At 40.0% G+C, this 26,309-nt stretch overlaps 1 protein-coding gene and 1 long non-coding RNA gene across 8 annotated transcripts in view; one reads left to right on the top strand and one right to left on the bottom strand.

Annotated features, from left to right (window-relative positions):
* TMEM164 (transmembrane protein 164) overlaps nt 1–26,309 on the top strand; it is a 228,313-nt gene that overhangs the window by 9,228 nt on the left and 192,776 nt on the right. The window lies entirely within an intron of this gene.
* Nucleotides 6,350–24,975, bottom strand: LOC118498484. Its single transcript, XR_004900969.1, has 3 exons — nt 24,965–24,975; nt 23,893–23,898; nt 6,350–7,416 (listed from the first exon to the last, which is right to left on the bottom strand). It is a non-coding gene; the product is annotated as an uncharacterized LOC118498484 (long non-coding RNA).

Genomic DNA, 26,309 nt, shown 5'->3' with positions numbered 1-26,309 from the left:
GCTTGTTTGGTGACTGGGAATTATGTCAATGGAGTATTTCAGCAAGGCCTCCTTCAGCACCTTCTAGTCCTTCTACATTCCTTCTTCTTCCTTCCAACCTCTAAGATCTTCAGGAACTACCAATAGAAAATATTGACACATAATAATTGCATGTTCACTCTATTTGTAGGACTCTTAAATGCTCATGGGAATTTATTCAATTTTGTGTCCATTCAGCAAACATTTATTCAGTGCTATTATATGTCAAACATTGTGTCAGGCACTGGAGATTCAAAGATAAACAAGAAACATTCTTTGTCCTCATGTTGTCCACAGTTTAGATGAGACAGGCAAGAAAAAAGATCAACTAAATTGTAGCATGACATGTACAGCAACAGATTTTAACAAAGCATAGAGGACAGAAGGTTTTCTTTTTTCTATACTAGTGTGATTAAGAAAATCTTCCTAGAGGGGATGACATTTTAGCTGGATCATGAAGGAGACACATTAGTTCCATAAGAGGGGAGATCCTTGTGTGCTTTGTTTTCTATTCTAGTGCCTCTAATAGGGTTCAATGAATATGTGTGAATGGATGAGTAGGAGTTCACTGGATGTTGTGGGAAGGAAGGCAATTCATGGCATAGGAAATATTACAAAGGCAAAGTTACTTTGTCTTTCACAGGAAAGTGTCTCAACTGTAACTTGGAGTCATTTGAATATTATTATCAGGGTCAGATTTCCTATTTTTCCCCTGACAAATCAAGTAAAACTGTAGGAACACTCTTTTGTTTCGTGGCTGTTAATAAGAGAGCTGCAGTTGTCCACGAATCCTCAGAACTACATAAGGGCGTGTGAAATAGTGTTCTCTGTTGCCCAAAGGAGGTCTCACACTGCTAAGGACAGACACACAGAACATTGATGATAGTGAGCATACGTTAAATACAAAAGTAGAGATAGCAGTCATCCAACCTGTGACCAGAAGACAGTTTTTAATGGCTCATTGAGTGCTTTATGTACCCACTGAAGTCTGCAGCAGAACTAGTGAAATGTGATGCTATCCCTTCTTTTTCCTGTTCTTTCTTCTCCGCTTCCAGGTCCCTTCCCCCATCTACTCCATGCAAGCTTGCCTCCATCCAGAGTACTCCAAGCTCCAAAACAATCTCCTACAATTTAAAATGCCCAGTGCATCAGAGGAGATGATGTCTAAGATGGAACTAGAAGAAAGCATTTCCATTTAAGAGATTCATACTAAAGTGTGAATGGTCCATAGACTCAACTGTGCATGGGGGTGGGAATGACTTTTAAAAAGGGCCTTGTGCCTGGCTGGTGTAGCTCAGTGGATTGAGCACGGGCTGTGAACCTAAGTGTAGCAGGTTCGATTCCCAGTCAGGGTACATGCCTGGGTTGCAGGCCATAACTCCCAGCAACCTCACATTGATGTTTCTGTCTCTCTCTCTCTCTATCTCCCTCCCTTTCCTCTCTAAAAATAAATAAATAAATACAATCTTTAAAAAAAAAAGGGCCTTGTTATCCTGATTTGATCTCCAAATGGTGAGGTGTATCCCAATGTTTTTGAGCTGACACCTTTGTTCCCTGCCCAGTGTTTGGCCTCTTCTCCAACCTGACCTACCCAGAGAACTGGGGTTAGCAGTGTCTTCCTACCCTACTTGCTGACCCCCCAGGATAAGTTTGCCTCTAAGGTGTTTGGGCTCAGTGGTTAAATATGAAAGCTTGGAGAGGACTCCTCCTCATCTGGGTGCCAGTACTCTTTGATTACTCAGGTCTCTGCCAGCTAAATATGGCATGGCTTGAATATCTAGCAGTGCCTGGTATGTCAAGGGACTTAGACATGCTGCCAGCCTGAACTCCTGAAGGGGGAGTATTTTGGTGATGTCTTGGCTCTGGTTCCTTTCCAGTAGCTGCTGGAGGAAATGTCTGAGGGAAGAAGGGATGAGTCTTGTCCTGGGCTGGGTAGTTCTGCAGGAAGGGAATAGATGGCAGGAGCTAGGAGGTTAGAAAGGATTGGCCTGTTGATACAAACAGTCCAAATTATTTCCTGTGGGCAGGTGTTTAGGTGGGTAGAAGAGGGAGAAGCAACATTATCTGGAAGAGGAAGGGAGCATTAACCCATTCTAATTCCATCCTTATGCCTTCAGTCTCCCTATCTCCATTACACACCACCATTGGCATAAACTCAGAGTATATTTTGCCTACAAATTGGATTGCCCTTGCTAGTGGATGAACTGTGTTTGCAGAAAGACTGGCCAACTGTGCTTTGGCTGTTGCTAGCAAAAAAGACATTTCATTCAGGTGTTGACTAAATAAGATGCAGAGCTGGATTGTACATTAAGGCCCTTAACCTTAACTATGGTTTTGGGAGCCCTGGGTAAACACTAGATGTTCTGGGCAGAACATTAGCAGAGACTCCTGGAAATGAGGTACTTTCTTCAGAAGTCAGGTTGAGGGAAAAAGGAGATAATGAGAGACTTTTAGAGTTGTGACCATCTTCCTAGATTAATGAGATCTGAGTTGTTGGCGTGTACACAGAAGGGTTAAACAGGCTTCAAAGGGGACCCTAGGACCCTGTAGGTTTGGACTGGGATACAGCAGAGAGTCTGACTAAGTAGGGCAGTAGAAATGCCTCTTTTTCCTAATGTAAGGTCAGCTTAGTGGGTTGATCTTTTGGATCCTATTTCCTGTCTTTGTTACTGACCTTCATCACCACATGATTTTAGGCATGTCACTTAATAGCTCTGAACCTCAATTTCACTCATCTGTAAAATGGGAATAGTAATAGTTCCTACCTAATAGGGTTGTTGTGAGGATTAAATGAAATAATTTAAATCAAGAATATAGCAAAAGCTCTGGCTCACTGTGAGCACTCAAAAATGTCAGCAGTTCTTCATAGTAGTAGTATCACTACTATTTATTTCAAGACAGTAGTGGCACACTGGATAACAACAGTACAGACTCTAGGATGGGAAAGGCCGGGGTTCAAATCCTACCACTAGCTGTGTAACCCTGGGAAATTTATTTAAGCTCTCTGAGCCCAGGTTTCCATATTTGTAAAATGGGATAATAACCATACCTATCCTGAAGGGCTGTTGTGAGGATTAAATGAAAAACTAATAAAGTACTTAAGATAGTATCTGGCACAGAGTAAAACATTCAGTAAATTTTTTGCTGTGATAATGGTGATGGTGATCATCATTACTGTGGTGGTGGCTGCTGCTGTGAACCTGGGTGCTTGATGTTGGGATAAGATAATAGGGATTAGCTATAGGAAGGCAGTCTTAAGAACCTCACCCAAGAAAGCTGTTTGGCATCTTTGTTTTATGTAGTGGGCAAAAATATTGGTGTAAAGTTGATACCCAAGTAATCTCTGTGGGGCAGGGTGGCTTGGCTGCTTGAGACCTAAGGATAGTTTTGCGAGTAATTTGAATGTTACCTTAAATTATGCAGTACTACCTGAAGAATTTGGAGGACTGCTCTCACCGGTGGGAAGCTTGGCTTCCCAGGGACCTCTTGGCTTAATTATTCCTGCTTTTCATCAATAGGCTGGCTTCATGGTGCAAGCTGTCTTGAGATTGGTGAGTCCATGACAGAACTATGAAAAGAGTGGTTTGGAGGTGTGTAGAGACAGGTGCATGAATTTATTTTTTACTTTTTTATTATATTTCATTTAGTTGAGGGGAATGTAACTTTTCAAAGTGCCACCTGTTACCAGGGTTAGGTAATTTTTGGAGAATAGCTGTTCCCAGAGCTCCTAGGAGAAGGAAGAATTTTAAATGCACTAGTGTCTTCACTGAAGGAGAAGCACAGTCATGGAAAATGTGCTCTGTGGGAGAGATTTTTCATTATGCTTTGACTTACACATCAGCAGATGGATAGAAAAAATCAACAATTATACTAATGTCTACAGGATATGGTAAGCCTCTCTCGTTTTCAAGACCAGCTTACTCTGTTTTTTTTTTTTTTTTTTTGGAACTGACTTTGCTCTAGGACCTAAACCACCAGTTACTAGAGGAAGGCCCCCTTTATGTGCAGCCTTCCGGGGCTGAGGTCTTGGTCATGTAACTTAACAGCCTTGGGGTAGGGGTTGTGCCATCTCACCAGGGCCATTGTAAGGCCTCTGTGCATATCCGCCAGCATTGTGGGTAAATACACAGTTCCTTAGTCTCAGAATTGAGAGAAATGAGAAGGCTAAGGTCATATTTCCTGTGATTACTCTGGTTCCTTGGGAGGGGCTGGCTTTGAGGGTATTTATAAAACAAATAGCACCCCAAAGAAACAACAGCCTTTAGAAGTTAGCTGTGAAAGGTCAATTGTTCCAAGACCTAGGGGAGATGGTAACAAACGGTGCTTTTCATATCAGCCCTTTTCCTCATCAGTTAGCATTTGTTAAGAGTTTCCTTTTTAAGCTCCAGGCACTTGAGCATGTACATGCCTGTCACTGTACTTTATTCTCTGCACCCTGCAGGAATGTGGCTGAGGGTCATGTGCATAAGTGTCTTATTATCTTCAGCATTTTTACATCCAACTTCTCTGCTGCCAGCTGCTACTTCACGCGGGCATTTTCCCCTATTTCCCGGGCTCCCAGTCCCAAGAGGAATGCTACCTTGAGGAAAGGGGCTGCTTTTACCTTTGGATTTCTACTCCACTGCACAGCTGCTCACTGGACTTTCCACTTCAGCTTTCTTCAGAATAGCCTTGTAAGCCAGCACCAAGCCACAGTCAAGGGTCAAGTTTCTGTGTTTGCTTGTGAGGCCTCTGGCCATTGAGTGAAGAGAACAGATTAATGTCCCATCCCCCACCAGCTGTCCTCTCTGAGCAGGGCTCTCAGTGGGTTGTTCCCTTGGACAAGGAGGTCAGGGTTGACCTTCAGGCCAAGGCTGCATTAGATTCGTGGAGAAGAATGTGAAGCCTGCAGCAGCACCTGGGCTTCTGACTGGTTGTGTGGTGTTTAGCCATACCTCACAGCCATTGCTGTATTATCTCAGATGGACACATGTCTAGGATCACCTTCCCAAATTTCTTATTCCCTGTTTTGGGTCTATCCTGAAAACAATTTGCAAAGTACACTGTAATCTTTACCTGTTGTTTTTTTTTTTTTTTAATCCCCACTTTCCATGGTCAGTTTGCAGAGAACTAAGAATTAATTCTGGCTCCTCACATTTGTTTGCTTGTTACCTTCTTTGGGGTTGGGTTCTTGCTTTCCAGTCATAACTGTCCATTGCCATTAAGGACAGTTGGTGCTACTGGTCATTTAGGTCAAACAGTCCCCTTGGACCTTTTAAACACTGTAAAACCAAAACAACGTCAGATGGGCAAAAAATAATTTAGGAGGAAGAACTCACTGTAAATGTTGGTCATATCTGTACACTCTCTGAAAAGTTAGGAGTAATAAAATTACTTGTAACATTTTTTAGCAGATATTATGCTTCAGGGACTATGCTTAGTATACTGCCTACATACGACCTCATTTGTGGCCTTCCACAAAGGTCTTTTGTGTTTATCTCATTCTTCCTTCCCTTGGGTCTAGCTGATTTCGCCTTTGGTTGACTATAGATACTGGATGAAGTATTATAGGAATACTTTCTGAAGGTTGTTGGAATAGAATGACACAAACTCAGAGCTGAGAGAAACCTCAGAGATCATCTAGTTTGACTTCTTCAGTTTCCTGGATGAGTAAACTGAGATCCAGAGAGGTGAAGTTACTTGCCCAAAGTCACAGCTAGATAGTAATAGATCTGGGTCTCCTGACTCCTGGTTCATTGTGTCTCCAGGATACCACACATGGTCTCCTTCTATCCTTAATCATTCCAGCATAAAAGGACCAGGACTTTTATCTTGCTCACTAGTAGAGAAGTAAAATCTTGTGTGTGTTTTTAAACATTATTGTCTTTTGCAGCCTGGAAGATGAGGATTTCATGACAGCAGGCAACCTCTGTACCTGATGGCAAAAGCAACTGCTTTTTCTATGTGGTTTTCTGTCCTTGTTTCCTCTCTGTCACAGAGGAACCTAGCCCCAGTGCCCCCATTGCTTGCTGCTTGCCCTGGGCAGTTAGTCCAGTGAGACATGTTCAATGAGCTTGTGTGTAGAGCCAGTTTGTTCTGCCGTGAGATAGTGGTTGTTTGGAATAGGAACCATTCACTTTGCGATATAACTGAGTTCTTGACTCCCTTCTTCCAAATAGAGGCCTGCATCAGTTCCTAGTGGACAGTTATATGAGGCCCCCCGGGCAAGGGACCATTTCAGAATTCAGAAAGTTTGTCTAGCAGAGATGACAAAGGCCAAAGAGGAAAAAGGTCAAAATAATCTCCCAGCCACATCGGAGAGAGGTCAATTCATCTTGGTAAACAATGAAGAGTAGTAGAAAGAGTACTGGATTCAGTGCCAGCCAGACATGGACCTTGGTTCTAGGTTTCATCACTGACTAGCTGACAGAACCTAGTTGTTTTGGCTGATCAGGAGACTCTATGTGCCTCATTCTTCCTATATAATAAGGCATATAGTGTGGCAGTTAAGAATATAGGCTCTGCAATATCTCGTTGACATCATGGCCCTGTCCTTTCTGAGCCAAGTAACCTTGGGAAAATCTCTTCATTCTCTCTGCCTTATTTTCATCATCTGTAAAATGAGATGACAACAGTACCTGCACCTTGTAGGGTTGTTGTCAGCAACAGCTCTTGGCACTTAGTAAGTGGGATATGTGTGTAGGCTACTATGATTAAAGATGAAACTTATTTTGATTAGTGTAGAGAACAACAAAATAAAAGTATATTCCTGGTATGGCTGCAATGTATTGATATACATGGCCATGCCTTCTACTGGATTCTGTCAATGCAAAAGTGACAATAAAAATAACCACATGAACATCAAAGATGGTACCAGTCCCCAAAAGTGGTGATAGTGGTTGGCACCTTATATAATAGAAAGCCCCACCTTCACACAGGCATTAGTGCAAAGAATCCCTCCACATGGGGTCAGAACCTGGATACTGGATAGCCTGGGTCACATGATAAGACTGGGGGATAGGACTGGTGTATGAGGGTAACATGGATCTTTTTGTTAGATTATAAAGTCCACTTTTTAGTCAAGCAAAATATTATGAGGTCACCAAGCTTTAAGATGTGATCAACCTCCTAATAGTGAGAGCTTCGATTTCTTAAAACATAAAATATGCATTCCAATTATGCCATTTGGATATGTTTAATTGTAATTTCCAGTTTTAAAAGGCCTACAGATTTGCTGTGATTAAAAATAGTTTTCTTCCCTATAAATTGGGGCTAATCATATCTATTTTGTGGGCTTCTTGTGAGAATTAAATGCATGGTTACATGTAAAGTATTTAGAAGTGTGTCTAGTGCGTAGTAACTGCTTAGTAAATATGACTTATGGTTTTTATCTGTAAGATAGAGATGATCTTTGTTCTTCTACACTCATGGAGTTAAGCATGAGAATCAATGGAAATAAGGTGAGCTGTAGCTAAATGGGAAGAATGATCTTTTGAGAGCATGAACATTCAAAGGTTCATTAGCCCATTGTTTCTAGGATTATATATTCATGGGTATTTCTTTGGTGACCTTGTAAGAAGGAAGAACAGTAAGTTTATATGTTATATAAATACTGAGGCCATCAAGCAATGCGTATCATGCCTTTTCCAATCCAGTGTACTCAAGGGTACTTGAAAGCCTTGAAGCCATGCATCCCAGGTAAAGTGGTTGAAGGATTTGGAATGAAAAGCAATAATACTCTTCCTTCAGTGCTTCTATCTTATCTAAGAACACTATAGTCCATCTAGCGACTCAGGTTAAATACCTTGACGCATTTCCATTTCCCCCTTCCCTTCAATCTCCATAGTCTGAGTCATCTTGATTCTGTCATTCATGATGTCTTCCATCTTTTTCTTCCTTTTTTTCTTTGATTCATCTGCCCTAATTCATCTGCTTGTTAATCATCATCATCATCGTCATCATCTGGCTTATTACTGCAGCCTCCTTACTAAGCTTCCCTTCCCTAGTTGTCTTCCTGAACTACTGCTGCCAGAATGATACTAGTAAAACTCATGTGGGTCATGTCATTCCCTTGCTCAAAAGACTTCGATAGCTACCTGATAGCTACCATTGCCTTATACCATATGCATGTACAGCAGGTCTCTAAATAACATTGTTTTGTTCAGTGTCACTTTCTTATAATATGATGAGATTCCATAGGAACTTAAATCTTGTTTATATTAATTAGCCTGGTGTAACAGTGGTTTCCTTATACATTGTTTCACTGCAGTTCTAAGAACCTATTGTCAACATTAAGTGAGGACTTACTGTATCTTATGGTGCCCCAGAACAACTTTGCTAATCACCTGAACACTTCCTTTCCCAATGAGTCTCCATGTAAGTTCATAATCTTTCTTGGCATAGCATTTTAGGCAGCTACTATCTATCAGTCATTTGGAATTATCACATAGGCTAGGGATGGCAAGTAGATCAACCCATTAGAGAAAGCCTGAACTCCTGATAATAAAATTCAGGATTTTCTATGATATTGGTCTTAACTATTCTTTCCAGCCTTGTCCTCTAATACATTCTTCCATAGGTGTGCCATGCACTTCCATGCTTCTCTTGAGTTTATATTTTTGTTTATGCTGTACTCTCAGCCAGAAATATTTTTTCTTTTATCTTCCTATTGAAATGCTAGTCATCATTTAAGGCTCAGCCCAGATATTCCCTCTTGTGAAGCTTTCTTCAAGCCTCCATGACAAATTTAGGCATGTGTCTATTTAGCATTTTTCTACCTTGTATTACAAAATTGTTTATGTGTTTTCTCAACTCCTTATATTGTGTGTTCCCTGAATGCGAGATCTGTGTTTTTATCAATTTTCCTATCTCCACAGCATCTAGTGCATACTGGAATCCTAATTTAAAAAAAAAAAATGAGTCTGATCCAGGCCCTTTGTTTTTTAAGATGAGGAAATTGAGGCTTAGAGAAAGAGGTCATAAGTTCATTTGGGGGTGTATTGAGTTTTAGATGTCTAAGACATTGATGCTGGAGTGTCTGTCAGGCAACTCAGATATGGCTAAATCTAGAAGAAATGTTGATTTTGGAGGCATTTGTTTAGAGAAGAGAAAGGAGGAGAAGGTAAGGATGTCATGCAGGCTAGGAAAGAGAATGAAGAAAATTATTCTGTGTACTTTTGGAGGCAGAAAAAAAAACACTCAGTGATGCAGTCATCCAGGAAGTGGAAGAAGACACAAGAGAGGAAGGAGTTTCAGGAAGCTTGAGTAGGTCCTATGTGTCACATGATACAGATAGTTTGAGACCAAGGCTGACTTGAGAAAAGGCCATTGGAATTGGCAAGCACAGGTTAGGTCTATGGCCAGCCACCCATCCACTTCTAAATAGTTACCCTGGAAATGTTTATGTGTGAAGAGTTGCATACAAGAAGATTTATGGCATCAGAGTTGGTAAATATTGTTAAGAAACAGCCCACTAGTAGCAGAATGAAAAATCTGGCCAGTGGAATATTGTGCAGCTTTTATCAGTACAAAGGCTGATCTCTGTATTCACTTAGAAATAATTTTACAATATATTGTTACAATTAAAAACAAGTTGTATATCACTGTGTACGACAGAAACCTATTCTAAGAAAGCAAACAAACTTCTATATGTGCGTTTTTCTGAACACATTGCAAAAGTCTACAAGAATATACTATTGAATAGCATGGGTTTGAACTGTGCATGTCCACTTATATGCAGCTATTTTTCATCAAGTGTGCAGTTAGCCCTCTATATCCCCAGGTTTTGCATGCATGGATTTAACCAACTGCTGATGGGAAACAGTATTTTTGATCCATGGTTGGGAATCTGTGATTTTGCAGGACTGACTATATGCATTGTTTTATGCCATTTATATAAGATTTAAGCATCCATGGATTTTGGTATCTTCAGTGGGGCCCTGGAACCAATCCCCCATGGATACTGAGGGACAACTGAGTTTTGGTGGGCAGTCAAAAGTTAAACATGGATTTTTGACTGTGTGGGGGTTTGGCTGCATTGTTCAAGGGTTAACTGTATACTAAGTAGTGCTTACTCCTAAGTGATTAGGGTAAGAGAACACTCACTTTTTACTTTATACATTTCTGTATTGTTTCAATTTGGTGTAAGTCCACATTTCTTTAGTAATTAAGAAAAAAAATTTCTGCATGAAAGGACAAAAAGATAATTGGGAACCTGGGAGAACAGTGTCTGCAGAAGAGATTCAATGGATGAAGGAAGCCAACTCATAAGAGAAGATCTGGAAACTGAGAAAACATGTATTTGGAGGCTGTGCTTATAGGAACTTTGCTGCCTATGTGGCCACTGAAGGTGAGGCAGGGGGCATGGAAACAGGACTGCTGGAATGAGGCATCCACCCCAGGCCCAGGAGGTTCAGTGGAAAGAGGATGGGATAAGTAGAAGAGGAAGAAAGTGGCTAAGAGGTAGAGGGAGTGCAGTGGCGACAGGATTGACTGGGTGCTGAACTGCAGAGGGAATGGAGAGCTTTTATAGCTGTAAGGAAAGTGAGTATGAGGCACAGAGGAAGGGCAGTTGAGAAGAGACAAATATCAATTTTAGGAGTAGAAAATCTTCCCCCCAGAGGACGAGATCTCAGGCTGATTAATTAATGGAATGGCTGGGGCATAGGCTGGCATACCTAATTGCCTTCTCTGCCTAACTGAGGGTTAAGGAAGGCCCTTTCTGTCTAGGTTTTGGTTGCCCTGACTCTTTTGACAGTGGTAGACTTATTGTAATGGCTCAGAGAATAGTCTAGTGAGTGACCAAAATCAAATTTTTATGGCTTTTGCACGCCTCTGAGTTGTCTGTTGGACTGATCCCTAAGTTTACAACTAGAAGTGGAAATGGAGAAGGTAGAAGCCAGGAGTCCTCAATCCTGGCTGCACCTTATAGTCACTAAGAACTTGTTTAAAAAGTACTAATGACTGCTTCTTCCCCCTTATTCTTTCTTATATAGTTGTCTTGGCCTGGGCCTGGGTATCAGCATTTAAAAAATTCCTCAAGCAATTCAAATGTGCAACCAGGATTAGAAACCACTAGTGTGGAAAGGTTGGATTAAATGTGTTCTGAGCCTAAACTGGCCCTGAATGTTTGTGTGTATGAGTGTGTACACATATTTCCTCCTCTGTATTCCCAGAGTGTTTGGGTAGGTTGTTATTAGTGAAGTGCTCATCCAGTTGCATGCTAGTCATTTGCTAGTCTATTGGGAGAGATCTGATATCTAAAATATAATAGCAACTATACTTACTGGGCCTCACACTAAACTTGGTTAACTGACTCATCCGGACTCATATAGCTTATAGGACAGGTGCCAGCAATAGGCTAAGTCTGTCCCTTTTCCAGTACAGAGCAGAGCTCCTGGCACCTAGGTTGTATAATCATTGTCACATGAAGTGACAGCAGGCTTTGTCTTTTTGTGCAATTCTTTTTATTAAAAGCTCATGAGTGGTAATACTTGACATATTTGAAAAGTCTGGTGCAAGAGAGGTTTTGAGGAGAACAGCCTGGCACATGAAAAGCTTATGATAAGCCAGGTCCTCCCTATGCAGTGAATCTATATAATGCAACATTTATTATGCAATTACTCCAGGCCTAGCATCATTCTAGGGACTGTGAGATACACAGGAAATACCAAGTATGGTTTCTACTAACCAAGGAGCTTATTATCAAGGATAATTTATAGTCTAATTACTGTACTTCTAGATGACAATTTATCTGCAGAACTTCTAACAGGAATATGCTAGACATCAGTGGGCCTTTTGAATTCCTGTAGTTCAGTCCCTTCATTTTGCAGCTAGGCCCACAGCTGGAAGCTACTTGCCCAAGGTCACACCACTGGGAATGGCCAAGGCACAAATGGCATGCCAGGCTACCTCCCCTTGAGGTCCCACTACACTGTTCTGTCAATCAGCTGAAGGACAAGGGAACCTTATTGTTCATGTTAAAACTTTAACAAGAATTCCATTTTGTGCTTATGCTCCAAGGCTTCCTTATGGTTGAGGGAGGGCAGTTTGAATTTTAGTCTTTCTTAAAACCTTGCCTGGGGAGGGCCAGTACTGGTCACAACTGGAATTATAGCTCAGGCTCAAGAGGTCTAAAGATGGCTAATTTCCCCTTGACAGAAATAGCCATTAACTCTAGGCCCTCTGTCTTTAATTATGGTGCTTTTCTTCTTTTTCTAAGGGACTTTCCCATACTTAAGTGTGTTTATGAATTTTCTGCCTCAGTCACTCTTTAAAAAAACAACAACAACCTTTGAGAAATTTATCTTAGAGGCAGGAGGTACCTGGACTTATGTGTGGACCTGAGAATTAGTACAGTGGGGTGGATTCCAAGTGGTGCCAGCATAGGGTGGTTCTTTTAGCCTTGTTCCCTGTCAGTTCCCAAGTCAGAAATTTATCTCCAAGTCTGAGGATTTCTTTAAGAGTCAGGTGTAACTCAAGGTTGAGATACTGGGTTATTCTTCCCAAAGTCTTCTCCCTACACACATAGCATTAGGGACTCTACCTTTTGGTTTGCCAGCTTTGATCTTAAAAATGTTTGTATGTTATTGTTGAGGTATATGGGTGTGTGTGTTCTTGAACCTGGAGGCACTTATTTTGGGTGGCTCTCATAGCAGCTTGTATCAGGCAGACTTCTGAGGGTTGCTCCCAAAGCCAGGCTTTTGTCTCCTCCTCTGCTCATGCAGATTAACTACCAAAAGGAGGAACAAAATCATTTACCTGGAGACAGGAAGGGGAAGCCCTGACAGGTGGGCTATGATGGCAGTGATACTTGGCACATACAACTGTTAGCCTTCTGCTCACCATTTAAATCCCTTGGGGTACTCGCCACTTGTGAACTACCAAGTCAGTTTACCCAGCAGTGTTGCCATACAGCAAGACTTAAGATCCTTGTGACATCAAAAACCAAGAAGAACATCCTGCTCTTTAGCTACCAACCTTGTACCACGAACTAATTTTATCTTATTCCTACCCAGGTCTGATTGGCTCATATGAATGAATGTTGTAGCCATGAATATCCCAGGCTTCACAAAGAGTGAATTAAATGAGACCACACAGTGGCAATAGTTTTGTGGGATTTTTAAAAATATTGCTTAGTCATTTCAAGAAATAGCAACATTTTATCTGGCTACATCACAAGTACTAACTTGCATATCATGCTGGATTGCTTTTCACATGATAGTGTGCATTCCCATTCTCACTTTCACTTCTGGTCTCAGAAGGAAAATTGAAATTCATATCCTGGCTGGATAGCTCAGTTGGTTAGAGCATCATCCCAATGTGCTAAGGTTGTAGATTTGATATCTGATCGGGGCACATATAAGAGGCAACCAGTGAATGCATAAATAAGTGGAACAACAAATAAATCCTTCTCTCTACTATCCAATCAATAAATAAAAATTTAAAAAAATGAAATCCATAGCTTTTGTACATGTGGTACCATTTCCCTCCTTTTTTTCAGGAACTAATCCCTTTTTTTTTTTCTTGTCTTCTACCTTAGTGTAGGTCTTTGGAGTCAGACAACTCTGGGATTGAAGCTAATTTCTGTCACTCATGAGCTGTGTGCCTTTAAGCAAGTCATCTAATCACTGTCACTTTGTTTCTCATTTGTAAAATTGGGCTAAGAATTCTACCTATGGCATCAGGTTATGGAGAGTATTAAATGAATTAATATTTGTGATGTTATGAGAAAAGTATGTGTTACATAATAGGAGTTCAGAAATATTGACTGTCTTCCTCCTTCCCCCCAAGAAATTGAGCCAGTGACAAAACCTTTTTAAAAATTTGTTTTATTGATTATGCTATTACAGTTGTCCCAGTTTTCCCCCTTTGCCCCGCTCCACCCAGCACCCACTATTCCATCAGGCAATCCACCCACCATTGTTATGTGCATGGGTCATACATGTAAGTTCTTTGGCTACTCCATTTCCTATCCTGTACTTTACATCTCCATGGCTATTCTGTAACCACCTATTTGTACTTTTTAATCCCCTAAACCCACCTCTTCACACATTCCCTCTCACCCCATCTGGTGACAAAAACCTCTCTTCTACTACTTCACTGCAGCTCTCCTGTCATTAGTTTTCCCTAAGGGGCTGAGGTTTGCCTTTTCTTTTGATGATGAAAGGTAGGCTGTTAAGAACTCTGGATTTTATACTCACTGGAAGCTTGAAGTTGTTGACTTGCTGTCAGTTAAAGTATTGATAAGATTGGGTCAGAAATCTCCAGAGAAGGGGTGTGTGCTTCTGGTAATTTCTTTGTAGACAGAAGGGTATGTGGGTAATGAACTTTATGTTGGGTGTGGGAGTTCAGTGCCCAACCTTAGGGAAAAGATGGATGGGTTACATTGGCTCCTGTGATGAGTAGCTCCCTGACTTTTTTACCCTTGAGATGGTTTGGAGTTCAATGGCTGGAACCTTGGAACTCTGGATAATAAGCCTATTAACTACTTCTTCACAGCAATAGTAGGAGCTTGTATTTATTTAGTTCTCACTTTATGCCAGGCCCTTGTTTAATTCATTTAATCCTCATAAGAACTCTAAAAGGTAGAGTACAGAACAACCAAGGAGCTTGCCTAAAGTCATATAGCTAGTGGTACAGTTGGGTTTAGAAACTAGGCAGCCTGATACTGGAGACCAAGGGTTTAACCTACTGCCCTATACAGTCTCTAGTGGTTTTTCTTTTTTAACATACATGTTGTAATTGTTAGTTGCAGGTGTCCAGAAATACAGTGGACTTTTGTATCTAACAACCTGGCTAAATGCTTTTTTAAATTAATTATACTTGATTTATCTGAGGATATTTTTGGGTTCTTTGTGTCGATGTCCATAATCTGCAAATTATGAGACTTTGTCTTTTCCTTTGCAACCATCATATTTTTTTTTTATCCTTTTAAATTAAATTTATTGGTGTGACATTGTTTAACAGGAACACATAGTTTTCAAGTGTACATCTCTGCATATTGAATTGTGTGCCCGTTACCCAAAGGCAAATCATCTTCCATCACCATATATTTTGCCCCTTTACCATTTACTACCCCAACCCCCTTTCTCTCTGGTAACCACCATACTGTTGTCTGTGCCTACGAGTTTCAGTTTTATATCCCACATATGTGTGAAATCATATGATTCATAGCTTTTTCTGACTGACTTATTTCACTTAGCAAAATACTGTCAAAGTCCATCCATGTTGTAACAAATGGCAGTATTTCTTTTTTTCTTTGTAAAGATTTTATTTATTTTTAGAGAAGGGCAAGGGAGGGAAAAAGAGAGGGAGAGAAACATCAATGTGTGGTTGCCTCTCATGCGCCCCCTACTGGGGGCCTGGCCCACAACCCAGGAATATGCCCTGACTGGGAATCGAACTGGTGACCCTTTAGTTTGCAGGCCAGCACTGAATCCACTGAACCACACTACCCAGGGCACAAATGGCAGTATTTCATCCCTTCTTATGGCTCAATAGTATGCCATAGTATATATTTACCACATCTTCTTTACCCAGTCCTCTATAGAAGGACATTGGTTGTTTCCATGTATTGGCCCTTGTAAATAATGCTGCAATGAACATAGGGGTGCATATTCAAATTTTTTGAGTAGATACCCAGAAGAGGGGTTGCTGGGTTGTGGTTAAGATCTGTTGTATAATGTTTAATAGAAGTGACAGTAGTGCTTACCTTTTTCTTGTTCCCTGTGTTAAAGGATATGCTTTCAGTGTTTTACCATTAAGCATGATGTTTGCTATAGAGTTTTTAGTTGATACCTCTTATCAGACTATAGAAGTTCCCTTCTATTCTGGGTTTGCTAAGTTTTTTTAAAATCATGAATGGATGTTACATTTTATCAAAGGCTTTTTTCATTGATTTAGATGATCACATTGCTTTTGTTCTTTAATCTTTCAACATGGCAAATTATGTTCGTTGTCTTTTTTAATAGTTGTCAAGGTATTTTAATGTAGATCACCTTTAAAAATGTTTTATTTATTTATTTTAAATTATGTTTTATTTTTTATCCTCCTACAATTGTCCCAATTTTCCTCACTTTGCCCTACTCCACCCAGTACCCACACTCTCTCAGGCAATCCCCACACCATTGTTAATGTAAATGTGTCATACACATAAATTCTTTGGCTACTCCCTTTCCTATACTGTACTGTACATCTCCATGGCTGTCCTGTAAATACCTATTTGTACTTCTTAATCCCCTCACATCTTCACCCATTCCCCTATAGCCCCCTCCCATCTGGCAACCATCAAAACTCTCTGTATCCATGATTCTGTCTTTGTTCTTGTTTGCTGAGTTTGTTTTTTAGATTCAATAGTTAATAGGTATGTATTTTTTGCCCTTTTATTGTTCATAGTTTTAATCTTATTAACTAAGTCCCTTTAACATTTCATATAATAATGGTTTGGTGATGATGAACTCCTTTAGTTTTTGTGTGTCTTGGTAGCTTTTTATCTGCCCTTTAATTCTAAATGATAGCTTTGTTGGGTAGTGAAATCTTGGCTGTAGGTCCCTGCTTTCCATGACTGCGTATTTCTTGCCAGTCCCTTCTAGCCTGAAAAGTGTCCTTTGACAAATCAGCTATAGTCTTATGGGAACTCCCCTAAAGGTAACTAACTGCTTTTTTCTTGCTGCTTTTAAGTTCTCTCTTTATCTTTAACCTTTGACATTTTAGTTTTGATGTGTCTTGGAGTGGGCCTCTTGCATCCATCTTGTTTGGGATTCTCTGTGCTTCCTGGACTTGCATGAGTCTTTCCTTCAACAAATTAGGAAAGTTTTCTTTCACTATTTTTTTAAATCAATTTCCAATTTCTTGCTCTTTCTCTTCTCCTTCTGGAACCCCTATGATGCAAATGTTTGACTTCTTGAAGTTGTCCTGGAGTCTGCTTGTATTATCCTCATTTTTTTTGGATTCTTTTTCTTCTTGTTGTTCTGATTGGTTGTTTTTTTTGTTTTGTTTTGTTTTTTTGCTTCCTTATGTTGCAAATCATTGATTTGATTCTTGGCTTCATTCACTCTACTGTTGTTTCCTTGTAAATTGTTCTTTCTTTTAATTAGTGTATCCTTTGTTTCTGACTGGATCTTTTTTATGCTGTTGAGGTCCTCACTAAGTTCGTTGAGCATCCTTATAACCAGTGTTTTGAACTCTGCATCTCATAGATTGCTTATCTCCATTTTGTTTAGTTCTTTTTCTGCAGTTTTGATCTGTCCTTTCATTTTGGCCATGTTTCTTTGTCTCCTCATTTTGGCAGCTTCCCTGTGTTTGTTTCTGTGTATTAGGTAGAACTGCTGTGACTCTCAGGCTTGGTAGCATGGCCTAATGTAGCAGGTGTCCTGTAGGGTCCAGTGGCACAGCTTTCCCTATCACCCAAGCTGGGTACTCATTGTGCACCCTCCATGTGAGCTGAGTGCACCCTCCTCTTGTAGCTGAGACTTGATTGCTGTTGGCAGGTCAATGGGAGGAATTTACCTAGGCCAGTCAGCGGCAAGGACTGGCTGTGACCACTGACCACCAACTTCTGCCCTTCATGGAAGATCAGCTGTGCAGGGGCCCACTCCATAGAGCAGGATATACTTTAGCAGGGCTCTGGAGCCCACTGAGTCCACCCCTTGAACATGTCACTTGTGGAGGTGGTTGGGTGGTGGTGCTCAGATGTGGTTTGTAGCTGTCTACTGGCTGTGCTGGCTCTGGGGTTTCCCAGGTGGTACAGGCCAAGGCCAGACACTACCTGTTTTATGTTTGGGACCACTTGGCCTAAACTATAAAGTGTTCTGTGGATGGCTGCTACTTGTGCTGGGCTTGGAAGTACCCAAGTGAGGCTAGGCTATGAACCAAGGCCAACTGCTGCTAGTTCCAGGCCTGTGGTCACTTAGCAGGAGGTACAGGGGCTGGGGACTTGCTGAGGCCCACTGTTCTTATTTGAGAGGATTTAGGAAATTCTGAAGCTTGAGCCAAGACAGGCTATTCATATTAAAAAAGCCACTGTTAACAGTTTGGGCTTGACTGTGAGTTGGGTGGGGCAGAGCCTCAGGGGATCTCCAGGGTGGACAGACAGTGTGGGCCAGGTTGATGGAGTTTCAGGTATGGCCCTGCCTACTGGCTTTGTGGCTCTGTGGTGGGTAGGCTCAGAAAAGGAACAGTGGCCTCTGCCCACCTTTTTGCATGGAAGAAAGTTGTCCCCCAGCTCTTGCTTTGATGCCAGCCATTTCAGTTCCTCCCTGCATGCCACTGGTGCCTTTCAAGCTGATACCCCAGTGCTGGAGCTCAGAGGGAGTGAGTCTGAGTAAGTCCTTGTGTGTGGGTTCTTTAAGAGGAACTGCTTGGGACTCCAGAAGTTCTTCCACAGCCTGAATGCCTGCTGGTTTTTACAGCCAGTAGTTATGGGGACTTATGTTCTTGGCATTGGTACACTGGGCTGGGGGCCTAGTGTGGGGCTGGGGCCCCTCACTCCTGAGATACCCCTTCTGAATTCTTATACACCACATGTAGATGTGAGACCAGCCTGTTCCACATCTCCACATCTCCTTCCCTCCTACCAATCTGGATGGATGTGGTTTCTTAAATGTATAGTTGTACTTCCTTCTAACTTGGTTTCTGATGGTTCTGAGTGTTGGTTGTTCTATAGTTTAGTTGTAATTTTGATGTAGTTTTGTAAAGAAAGTGAGACATGTTTATCTACACCTCCATCTTGACTGAAACTTCATGGTTTTCCCTGTTTGCTTTTTTAATATTAAACTAGCCTTAAATTGCTGTAATTAAATCATCTTGGTAATGACCCATTATATTTCTTATTCCTGGATATGGTTTATTGGTATTTGATTTGGTATTTTTACAGCTATATTTTGAATGAATCTGGCTCTAGTTTTTCTTTTCACACTGTCTCTGTCAGGTTTCTGTATTAAGTTTATGCTAGGTTTATAAAAAGGTTTGGGTAGTGCTTCATCTTTTTCTAAACTCTAGAAAAGTTTGCATGAGGTTGGAGTTCCTTGTTTCTTGAATGCTTGATAGAATCTGCTTTGATATCTTTTTGTGGGAAGATTTTAGACTACTGGTTTGATTTATTTAATGATTATGGGAATTTTCAAGTATTGTATTTATTCTTTACTCAGTGTTGGTAGTTTATATTTTTCTAGGAATGTTGACTATGTTTTCTAAATTTTCAAATCTACTGGTTTAAAATTTGAAATAGATTCTTAACAATAGAAAGTGCAAATGCCACAAAAGTAAAAAAGCACTAATTTGAAAAGATATATGCAGCATTATTTACAATAGTCAGCATATGGAAACGAACCAAAGTGTCCATCTGTGGATGAATGGTATAGATACTAGAGTATTATACAGCCATAAAAAAGAATGAAATCTGGTGTGGCTGGTGTAGCTCAGTGGATTCAGTGCCGGCCTGCAAATCAGAGGGTCATTTCACAGTCAGGGCATATGCTTGGGTTGTACGCCAGGACCCCAGTTGGGACATGTGAGAGGTAACCATATATGATGTTTCTCTCCCTCTCTTTCTCCCTCCCTTCCCCTCTGTCTAAAATTAATAACTAAATAAATTTTAAAAAATGAAATCTTGTCTTTGAGACAAGATAGATGAACCCTGGGGCACTGTGCTAAGTGAAGTAAGTCAGAGAAAGGCAAATGCCATATGATCTCTTCTATATGTGGAATATTAAAAAAGAAACAAAAACCATCTAAGTTCATAGGTATAGAGAACAGATTGGTGGTTGCCAGAGGTGTGTATGGGTGGGAGGGGTAGGTGAAATGGGTGAATTGTTTTTGTTTGTGTTTATTTTAAATTTAAATAAAAGACATTTCAAATGTAAAATACTACAGATACTAAAAAGATACTGTTTCCATCCATAATATCACTTATTTTTTTAACAGCCAATCTCACCATAAGTTTATAAGGTTTGTTTATCTTTTATAGGAAGCAATGTGAGTTTGTTAATCCTCCTTGAAGTATGTTAGTTTTCTATTTTGTTAGTTTTTGCTAATTTAAAAAATTGTTTTATCCTTTATATTGAGTTTTATTGCTTGTTCTTTTTTTCAACCTAAGTTGGATGCTTAGCTCATTCATTTTTAGAATTTCTTATTTGACTATAAGCATTAAAGGCTAATAATTTTGTGCTTTCCACTACTTTAGCTAGATCCCACAGATTTTGATATGTAGTATTTTGTTAGGTTGTTCAGTTCCAAGTATTTTGTAATTTCCATTGTGATTTTTTAACCCATGGGTTGTTGAGAAGGATTTTTTAAAAATTCTAAACATTTCCTCAGTTATATTTTTGTTATCAATTTCTAACTTAATAACATTGAGATCAGAGAATGTGGTCTGTGTAGTCAGTCTCTGAAATTTGTTGAGACTTGCGTTGTAGCCCAGTATGAAACCAATGTCTACTAAATCAACCTTGTTAATTATGCTGCTTTTTGACAGCTTTACCCATTTTTTTGGTCTGCTTACTCTTATCAGTTATTGGGAGAGTTGTTAAAATTTACCATGACAAACGTGGATTTATCTATTTCTTCTTTTAGTACTGTCAACTTTTACTTTATATATTTTGAAGGTATGCTATTAGCTGTAGTAAGTTATTTTTTACACTTCTTTGTTACATCCATTGATCAAATGTTTAATTAATATAGCGTTTCTCATTGCAACTTAGCCTGTGGATAGATTAATAAGGGTTACTTGGTAAAAGCAAAAGTATCCCTCTAAGTGGCCTGGGTAAATTGGGTTTTGAGCTCCAGGGAAGAAACACATTTAAAAGCAGAATTGCACCTTTCCAGTTACAGAATTAAGTTGTTAAAGCAATCTGATTTTGCCAAACAAAATTAACACCATCATATCCTCAAGTGCCAAAGGCTTTTGTTGTCATTAAAGCAGTTTTGAAAGCTGTATTCCTTTTGGGTTGTGTAAGAGGTTGGGAAGGGGAGCTTTGTTTTTCCTGGGCCTTATAGACATTACTCTTGGTTAGTCAGACAGGTTTCAGACCCTTAGGCATTCTTCTTTCTGTTGGCTAGCATTATCTGTGGGACCTGGCCCAAATCCTGTTAGCTCCCTGCCTTTTAGATTCAATGGCTATAATACTGTGGGTTGTACTCTTTCCCCTTACACCTGACAGGGGTAAAGTGTGCAGAAATTGAGATAATAGTTGCATAGGATTCTGAATAATTCATCAGCTCCTCTGCTCACTCTGCAGAAAGAAAATAAAGGCTGTAGGAGACAAGTGCTCAAAAGGACCAAGCAACAGAAATTATGGCAATGACTACACATTTTATTAGATTTGGTCACACTTGGGTGGGAATGGAACTTTTCAGCTCTAGCTTTGGAGCCTACGTAGTACTGTGAAATCCCATTTTCAGGCTCTGTCAGGGCAGATCCTGATTCTGCTTGTGCCTCCTAAGTAAGCACACTGAGCAGCACCTCCATCCCTCCCAGTGAGTTTCAAAGAAGTGGTTCAGGTGACCTATTTAGAACCTCTGTTTTTGGCTGCCCTTTCCTTTAAATGGAGCAATACTCCTCTTTCTCCCTCTCTGATTAAGAAAATAAGCTATTATTTTCTATTTTAGAAATAACATCATCAATTAAAAAAATTATAAAAGTACAGCAATGTGTAAAGAAAAAGTGAAAGATCCTAGGAATCTATTTCCCTGCCCCCATTCTCTTCTTTTTTTAAAATTGATTTTAGAGAGAGGGAAGGGGAGAAGAGAAAGAGGGAGAGGGGAGGGAGGGCGGGGGGGAGAGAGAGAGAGAGAGAGAGAGAGAGAGAGAGAGAGAGAGAGAGAGAGGGAGAGAGGGAGAGGGAGAATGAGATTGAATGAATGAATTTGTTGTTCCACTTATTTTTCCATTCATTGGTTGCTTCTTGTATGTGCCCTGATAAAGATTGAATCCACAACCTTGGTGTATTGGGAGGATGATGTAACCAAGTGAGTTACCCAGCTAGGGTCCCCATTCTTTTCTTTTGAAAGACCTGGGCTAATATCAAAGAATATCTCCTCCACATTCCTTGATTCTTCCTTCAAATTTTCCTTTTTTACAAAAGTATAGTGCAAAAGAAATTCCAACCTGATAGGGAGTGGGGAGTTAGGGGTTATAGATTTTACAGAACATGGCTGCATGGAATAAAGATTAGGGTTTGAAGGTACTGAATTTAGAGATACCAATTATTCATATTTATTTAAAATAGATAAGTTATAAGGCAGGGAATAAGATTTTAGGTCCCCATGCCCTGATCCAGTTGTGTTTATGTCTGTTTGTGGGGGTGGGGATGAGTGGATAAGAGATACAGTTCAAATTAGATCATTTTTTGTGAAACTGCTTTGTAAACTGTAACATGCCTTATAAATATGAGATTAGCATTAATATTGGTGCTGACTCTGGGTGTGACACTCATGGGTTTGTCTAAATAGTTAGTATCCTGTGTCTCTGTTGTTACTTCTGTTTATAATTCCAAAAGTTTAATTGCCCTTATTAGCTTAATACATACCATATCAAAAGGGTAGAAGAGCAGAACTCAACCTTAGAGAAGAGCAGAACAAATGTAACTTATTACTGATTATGCATAGTTAAATAACCCATCAGATGTAGACAATTATAGAAGCATATTATTAATAGTTTTACCCAGTACTGCCTTAAATGCAATGAAGTGGGTGGCAACACTCTATCAACTGTAAAACTGGGTAATAATGGAAAGGATTGTTGTCATCATGACTAGAGAGATTGGTTGTCACCCAGCAGTTTAGCTATGATATGCTTCCAGGCAGTTCCAGAGGGGTCCTGTAGGCTCCTTTCCTGTAAAAGTGCTAAAAAGTGCCACAGAAATACAGTCCCCTGATAACTATAAAAGCCAGGCAGCTAACTGTAACAAGACATTTGTCAAGAAGATAGAAGATAGTGACCAATTTTTGCTAGACAGACAAAACAGAACCTGTATTGAAGTATTTTGGAGTGGAAAGAGGCATTGCTATGACAACAAATTACTTATATTTGGTTTAGAATAAAGAGAGCAGTGCAGCTTAAGAGTTGAGAAACCTTGTGAGAACAATTGTTGGCACTGGTTATATGTTAAAATATAAAATGTTAAGTATGATCTGCTAAATAATTGAGCACTTTAGTGTATTTGTATCTTGTCTCTCTTGAACCAGTAAAAAAATATAAATACATGTGGATTGTTTTGTTTTATTAAGGTGCCTCAAATGAACTTCACAAGTTTAATTTGCAGAGATCCCCCCCCAAAAAAGGTCATGTGTTTAAAGTAAAACAAAAGGGAGACCTATTTACTGTATTTTTATTCCTTCCAGTCCTGGAATTATGGTAGTTTAGAGTTTTTCATTCTGTAATGATTGATTAATCTTTGTGATGGGTAGTGTGTTCATTTGAAAGGAAACTACTCTTCAGACCATTTCCATCCTTTCACTGTGTTCATGCCTGAGAGAATGAGGCAAGAAAAGTCTGTGTGATCTGGTCTTTTGCACTGCACATGGGCAAGTAGGCCTGAGGCAGGTGGTGAACGCTTACAGAACCTGGAGAAAGCCTGTGAATAGAGAGGTTTCTCTTACAGAGATAGCCTTTTCTTTCCTAAATATAAAACCAAACAGATGGTGCATGTTCCTTGTGGATAGATTTTAGGGTCTTCTTGAACAGGTTCTAAGGGTAGGTAGATGTCGGGGGGCATCTCAAGGACTCTTGAGATAGAAGCTTGAAATACTTTCTATTCTCTCCTTTTGTGCCTTTCCCTGCCCTCCTCCTGTTTTACACAAGGTTATTTCCCTGTGTACTTCTAGAATGGGAAAGTAAGGTGGGAGGCAGGGAAAAGCTTGGGAAACAAACTGGCTTCAAGAAGAGACAAATATCACCCTCAACTTTCAAACTGCCTCTCCAGGCAAAAGCCACAAATTTCCATATGACCGCTCCCTTTCTTTCAATGGCAAAATTTGATTGGTTATTACTGCAGGGAGGAGGCCATTTCATAGGCTTTATTCAGGAGAGTAAGGTTGAAAATAATAAGACACATCTTAGGCTTACCTTTCCCTTTAAGTGAGGAGTGGTACAGAATCACAGCTGTTGATGAATCACAGACTTGGCTTGCCATACAGTTTAAATTTCATCTTCTTAAATGATCTGGTGTTCTGTGGGCATCATGCCAGATCATGCTCCACCCTACTCAGAAACTTTTAGTGCTCCTGGTTACAAAATAACATTTGAAGTTGTTAGCCTGTTCCTTGCCCTTCACAATGTGGAAATAGATGTTTTAGAAGAAGATTGCAAAAGAAATGCATACTCATTATAGAAAACTTGGAAAATACGATGGTTGCCAAAATTTTTCTGTAAAGGCCAGATAGTAAATATTTTTGGCTTTGCGGGCTGTATGGTCTCTGTCACTGCTCAAGTCTGCCATTATAGCACAGAATCAGCTGTGAACAATGACAATACAGAAATGAATGTGCATTTGTGTTCCAATAGTACTTTACGTACAAATCAGTTTTAGATGGGCCAGATTTGGTTTGTGGGGTATAGTTTCCTGAGCTCTGTTATAGAGAATAAAACTGACCCATGCTGGGTCGCTCAGTTGCTTGGAGTGTCTTCCCACACACCAAAATGTGTTGGGGTTGATCCCTGTCAGGGGACATACTTAAGTTGTGGGTTTGATTCTCGGTCCATTGGGTTGTGTGCAGGAGGCAACCAATGGATGTTTGTCTCTCACATCGATGTCTCTCTCTCTCTCTCCCTCTCTCTCTCTCTCTCTCTCTCTTGCCCCCTCTCCCTCCCCCTCTCCCTCTCCCCTCCCTCCCTCCCCACTCTTTCTCCCCCCTCCCCTTCCCTCCTTTTCTCTCTAAAATCAATAAACATTCCTTGGGTGACTATTAAAATAACACCCATAATCTTGTTACCAAAATGTTAACATTTTTTTCTTCATTCTATTCATACTGTTTTCAATGGTTATGACTGTATACTGTATACCACCAATTCTGTGCTCTAGTTTTTTCACTTACTGTCATAAACATTTCACATCTCATTTAAAACTTATCAGAAGCATAATTCTTAAGGCTATATAATACCCTATCCTATAACATCATAATTTACCTAATAATTTCCTATTGTTTTCTTGGTTATAAATAACATTGCAAAAAACTGTCTGTGCATAAATTTTTGTATTTTTTAAAAGATTTTTTAATTTATTTTTTAGAGAGGGAAGGGAGGGAGATAGAGAGAGAGAGAGAGAGAAACATCAGTGTGCGGTTGCTGGGGGTCATGGCCTGCAACCCAGGCATGTACCCTGACTGGGAATCGAACCTGCAACACTTTGGTTTGCAGCCCGAGCTCAAGCCACTGAGCTACGCCAGTCTGGGCAATTTTTGTATTTTTTATAGGACATTTTCCTTGAAGTGGAATTATCAGGTTAGGGGGTATGAATGTTTTTAAGGAGCTTAATATTGCCTTTCCAAAAAAGTGGCACCCATTTACATGCCCGTCAGCAGTGTAGAAGAGAGCTCATTCCACTTCTTCCTTGCCAACAGATATTCTCACTAAAGCAAATTTTTACAATGCTGTCTAAGTTAATATGTAATTATTTGATTATTGGGGTGCTTGGAAAAATTCAAATTGTTGTTGATCATTTGTCATATTCCTTCTTTGGCTTGCTTATCCAAAAATGAACCCTGAGCCCAAATTCCCTCTCCCTTTTGCTCATGCAGTTCCCCCTTTCATACTTTGAGTTTCTTGTGTCAAAATGTTCTCATTCTCTAGGGCCTGGTTCAGATCTGAATTCATCTCCCTGTTCATGCAGTCCTCCCATGTTTTTCATGCTCATCTAACCTCTGCCCTTAGTACTTCTTTTCTGGTCTTTATCTTTCTGCCTTTTTATAATTTACTGTGTGGGGGCTTTCTCCCCAGGGCAAGGGCTCTGGGTCTTGTTAATCTGTACTAGCTGCCAGAATTTAGAAGAAAGCTTAGTATACAGTTAGTGCTCTGCTGAAACTTTCCTGAGGTTTGCTGCATGTGACTTTAAAACAAATGTGATGTTGCAGTTACCTGTTATGTTTACATAACTGGTTAGGATCACAGATAGCAATGCTTTGATGGTTACTTAAGATGCGCTGTATCCCTAAATTCTATGCACTCTTTTTTGTGAAATCTGGATCCCCAACTTTTCCAATTAATGATAAACAATTTAGGCTACTCCTCTCTTACATATAATAGTATAGCACTGCCTTGTCCTGTAGAGGTTTCTGTGATGATGGAAGTATTTTATATCTGCACTCTAAATATGGTA

The sequence above is a fragment of the Phyllostomus discolor genome, chromosome X (genome assembly GCF_004126475.2).
Source record: "Phyllostomus discolor isolate MPI-MPIP mPhyDis1 chromosome X, mPhyDis1.pri.v3, whole genome shotgun sequence".
Taxonomy (NCBI): Eukaryota; Metazoa; Chordata; class Mammalia; order Chiroptera; family Phyllostomidae; genus Phyllostomus; species Phyllostomus discolor.
Note: the sequence above shows the minus strand (reverse complement) of the source record. Positions and strands in the feature narration are given on the sequence as shown.